The following is a 5,376-nucleotide window of genomic DNA, read 5'->3' as shown; positions in this document are numbered from 1 at the left end:
AATAGAAATAAAAAATAAAATAAAAAGTTACATAGATACAGAAAGAGAAAATGTTTTATTAAATTTAAAAAATAAGGTGAACGAAGTGAATCCTCTTACTAATCAATAGTATAGATAATGAAATTCATGTAAATTTTCTTTCATCAATTGCGTATATAAAAGTTTTTGTTAACTACTTTGAAGAATTGTTGTAATAAGACAATGACATGCAAACATCAATATTTATTCGATAAAACTTATATTAGAAAGCAATTACACCTTTGTTTTCTCTCTGTATATATACATATGTATTTTAGAAATCTTTCTAATAATCTAATATTTATATTTTCTTCTCGAAGAAAAAAAATGATAGTAAATATTTAGTATTCCCATGATGTTAAATTTTTAGGTTATTTAATAAAAATATATATTTACAATCTAATTTCAAAATGGATATGTAACATCTTAATTATATAGTATTAAACTATGAAAGATTTATTAAATATTTAATAAAATATAACATATAACATCATTGAGAATAAAAGATTTAGGTTCTTCTCCTTCCCTCCGTGCTGGTTCGCGACGCAAGGAGGGAAACTTCCTTCCCTTTCTCCATTTTTGGTTCGTCTTGCAGAGGGAGAGGGCTTCTGCGTTTCATGGTGAGGGTCTCTGTTTGACGATGGCTGGCGAAAGCAGCAGCGACCCGTTGCAAGGGTTACGGCGTCGACAACGTAGTGAATCACTATCCCAATCTTGCAATTTAGGGTTCCTAATCTGGTTTCTGATTTGGGAATTTGGGTTGTTGTTTTTCCCTTGTAGGTTTTGGTCTCGTCTTTTTGAGCTAGGGTTTGAAATGGAGATTTCGAATTGAGATTGAATTTAGAATTTCTGAAATTAGGAATTTGGAGGTTAGGGCTTTCAAAATTTTGGATTTTTTTCCTGATTTCTCTTTTGGGCTGGGAATTCTATTTCGTCTACGTTGATTCCAGGCGTGAATTGGAGCTTCTGATCCTTTTTTTCTGTTTTGTTATTTGAGAAGGTGAAGTTTTCGTTTTTGAATTTGGGTCTGGGGTTTCAGCTCTTCGTGTTGATTTGAATTGGGTTTCTTGAGCTCGTAGATTGGTTTACCTTTAAGAGATTGGTTTACCTTTAAAATTGGTTTCGTTCGGCTTTTGGGTATGATGGTTTCCACCTTCGAGGTGGTGGCCAGTGACGACGGGCACAGGTTCAAACTGGATGGCAGTGGGCCTTGGGTGGGTGTGGTTGAACCTGGTTGGGCCTATACAGGCCCATTGTTGGATTTTGTGAGCCTCAGATTTTGCAATCACTTAGATAGAACGTTTTTTTTAAAAGAAAAAAGAAAAGTAATGAAATTTTAAATTAATTGAAAATCGAAATAAAATAATATTAATAATAATAATAATAATAATAATAATAATAATAATAATAATAATAATAATAATAATAATAATAATAATAATACAAAGACTATTTCTCTAAAATTAAAATAAGAAGAAATAAAATCAATTAATTAACAACGGACAAAATTCGAATTAAGAATTAATTGGGTTTAAAGAAGAAAATAACAAAATTTGAATTAAGAATTAATTGGGTTTAAAGAGGAAAATAACGAATTTAGAAATAAGAATTAATTGGATTTAAAGAAGAAAATAATGAAATTATAATGATTAATTAGAATATTAAATGATTTACTAATTTTGGTTTTATGAAAGAGGAAAATAAGGTTAAAATTATTAATTAGATTAATAAATGATTTATTAATTTTGTTTGTTATTAATTGATATTTAATTATTTATTTTGTAATCTATTTATTGGAATGAAATCCATGATTATTGGAATGGAATTTAGGGTTCATGTTGAATACATTGGATTTTAAACGAGACTTTAGATAATTATGAATGAATAATGTTAAATAGTGGATGAGAATAATTGTTTTCTTTAAGTATATGATGAATTTTGACTAATGATTGGAATGAGTGAATGTTGGAGTTGTACTTGATTGTGTGGTTGATGAGCATAAAAGTGCAAGATAAGTCTACTTGTTGTTCCTAGTAAAACTTGAGACTATCGATCGTTTGATACGAGATACCGACTTCTTTTGGCTTTATGTGCGAAAAGGGGTGCTCAAGTATTGAACCTTCTTTGTTTGGGGCGATAGTGTTTGCTTTGTCCTTGTGTGGTAGAAAACATGTTCCTTAGTCAGGATGAGAGGACTACTCGAGCAGACCGACAGGGAGGCTATGGGTTTGTATGGTAGGGTATAAGAGTGTGACTGATTCCTTTCATGTGGAGTTCATGGTATTATGAGGGCTGATGGTGTTATTCATGATGAGGTTAATTCTGATGGAGGTACATGTGATGATGATTTGTAGTGATGATGTGTTTGGAGATGAGGTTGATAAGGATGACGTTGATGGTATGATCATGATATAGTTAATAAGAATGTTGATGATGATCATGGTGTATAAATGATTCTGCTAATAGGATAGAGTTGAAGATGATTGATTTGTTATTAAGTTGTGTTTGCTTCTTATTTAAAAATTTTCTTGTTATTGGTTGTGCTATGGTAACTTACCCATATTTGTTTGTGTTTGTGGTTATATGTGTCTTGCGATGGTCGTATAACTTTTGGTTATACGGGAGCAATGTTGCAAATGCTCCAAATAGAGCTATCAAAACTGGTAACTCAGCTCAACCCGGCTCGGCCCACCACAGGTTGATCACTTAGTGAGTCAACCTAACCCGACTCACTTATTAGTGAGATGAAAAAAATTCAAACATGGCTCGACCCACCACAGTTTGGTTGGTTAAACGGGTTGGCTCACTAGCTCATTTAATTAAAAGTTTTTTTTAAATAAAAACAATTATTATTTTTAATTCAAATCTAAATAAATATCACTCTAAAACGGTGTTAAACTCCAAGGACAATTTAAAATAAAATAAAAAAGTATCATACAATCCAAGCGTAATCCAAAAACATGTACAAAAGGCGAACAAATAAGTTTTTAATATTGTAAATTTTTGTTTCACTTGTCCATTTATAATATTAGAGTCTTAAATAGATAAATTTATAATATTTTTCTCTCTTGAAATATCTTCTTCTTTATCACTATCTACAATATAATAAAAAAAATGCTAACTAATAATATTGAAACACAAAATAATAAATAATTAAATTAAATTAGGTGGATTGGTGAGCCAACCCGACTCAACCCGATGAGCCGTGTTCTAAGTGAGCTGGGTTGAAAACTAGCTCGCATAAGAAAATTACATTTTTTTCAAACCCAACCCGACTCAAACCCATGGTGAGCTAGGTTGGCTCACGAGTTATAACCCATTTTGACAGCACTAGTTCCAAATGCATAATAGAGATGCGAGGGTGGGGAAAAAGACTTGTGTTATTTAAAATTTTTGTACTATAAAGGTTAGAAACAATGTAATTGGGTTTACTTTATTTCGTTTTTATTTTATTAATTCCAATATTATATAAGTGGATTTCCGTAATGGTATTATGATTTTAAATGTTATAAATTTCACTCGTAATAGGGACATCCCAAAAATCGGGATGTTACAAAACTCCTCAAGCTAAGCGAGTTGGCTTGCCTAGCCTCTGAAACTCACTACCAGAACTTTCCTAAACTCGCCCAACGAGCATATTTTGCTTGCCCAACCGGACTGCATAACTCTACAACACTAAAACTTCAAAATTTGCACTCCTAACCCACTCATTACCTATTCTAATCAAATTTACCAACTTTTAACACTTCTAGATTGGATTATAAACTATTTTAGACCTAAACAAAAGTGTATAACCTATCTTAAACTAATAATAAACTATTTAGAAGAAGGTATCAACTCAAAAACCACTAAATTCTCAACTTAGAGACCAAAATCAAATTCTACCCACTTTAGCTCATTTCTAAGTAGCTTAAGGACTCTAACAAGTCAGAAATGACTTACCAATACCCTCGACCAATTTGACCAAAAACCTATAATCCAAAATCTCACCACCCCAAACCCCAAAAATGTCCTTACAAACCATCCAAAACACCTTTAAAGTACTACTACCCCATCTACCAAAAGACCAAACTAACTATGCTAAACCACAAATCCTCGCCATAGATGAGTATTTCGGAAAAATCACTTTCAAAGCTTTATTTTAGACTAAACTTGACCTATAACTCTACTCACACCTTTACTCTTAACATTTCCACCGAAAATAACACCAACACCATCAAGCCAATCATATTCATAATGTTAATTCAAGTTCACACAAAATTTACACACAGAATCAATCATCATATTATTCATTATCCTTAATCAACAAATTTAACATCAAAACACACATTTTAGGCATATTCAGTCGTATACAATCATACATTCTAGCAATTACAATTTCATACATTATAATGTAATTTAAAGATAAACATCAGCTTCCCTTAACTTACACCAAAGCTACAAAGCTCTAAGAATGCATACCCTTTGTTTTCCACACAAGAAACTCTAGAAACATCTAGGAATCACCAAATTGTGATATGAAATATTCCTTAGGACCACAAATTAATGAAGAACTTGGAAAAGAAGTCATAAAACATATGCAAAGAAGGATCACTATGCATGATCTCAAACTAAGAACGTAAGGGAAAAAAAAGTCGAAACTTACTTGCTATATGCCATAAATTGATCAGGTGGAAATGGAGATTACTCAGTCGTGATCTCATGGAAACTTCCTTATCATTAAACAGATGATTAAGGAGTCATATATCTTAGAGAGAAGTGAGAGGAAACTAAGAGGAAGAGTTTTAGAGAGATGATTTGTATTTTAAGTAATAAGTGGAGTTTAAGAATTTGTATTTATATTATTGAATTATTTTAACTTTAAAACACTTGGTCTCATTATTTTAAAATACCTATCTACTCTAATACTTTATTTTCTAGGTTCTTACAAAATAGTATTTCTTAATCAATGTTCAATATTTAATATTTGTAGTATCATAATTAAAGCAATAAGGTTGTGTTCATTTCTAGTGATTTACTATTGGAAGGGATTTGCAGAGATGGATTTGCTGGTAATTCTGGTGTTCATAGAGGTAATGAAGGAATGGAATTGCAGGATTAGCTTCTCTTGCTATCTTCCTTGGGATGAGGAAATTTGTAGGTGAGAAATGGTATTTTACAATACTGTCCTTAATTTTTCATCACTTGCAGTGGAAAAGAAAGTGTGCTATTTGAAACTTCAATGGCAAATGAAATGATTCGGGGATGTTGGAATTGGTTTTTGGGATGCTGAAATTGGCTCTTTAAGTGGAAAACAATACATTTGAGAATCGGTTCTACTACATGGAATCAATTCCATTAATATATACATAAGTATAT

General features: G+C 31.5%; 1 long non-coding RNA gene across 1 annotated transcript; it reads left to right on the top strand.

Annotated features, from left to right (window-relative positions):
• Positions 1-398: 398 nt before the first annotated feature.
• On the top strand, positions 399-1,040 carry LOC148204824 (uncharacterized). The gene is made up of 2 exons (XR_015784080.1): positions 399-710; positions 799-1,040. It is a non-coding gene; the product is annotated as an uncharacterized LOC148204824 (long non-coding RNA).
• Positions 1,041-5,376: the final 4,336 nt, after the last annotated feature.

The sequence above is a fragment of the Vigna umbellata genome, chromosome 1 (assembly GCF_029865625.1).
Source record: "Vigna umbellata cultivar VRB3 chromosome 1, Vumbellata_1.0, whole genome shotgun sequence".
In the NCBI taxonomy this organism is placed as follows: Eukaryota; Viridiplantae; Streptophyta; class Magnoliopsida; order Fabales; family Fabaceae; genus Vigna; species Vigna umbellata.
Note: the sequence above shows the minus strand (reverse complement) of the source record. Positions and strands in the feature narration are given on the sequence as shown.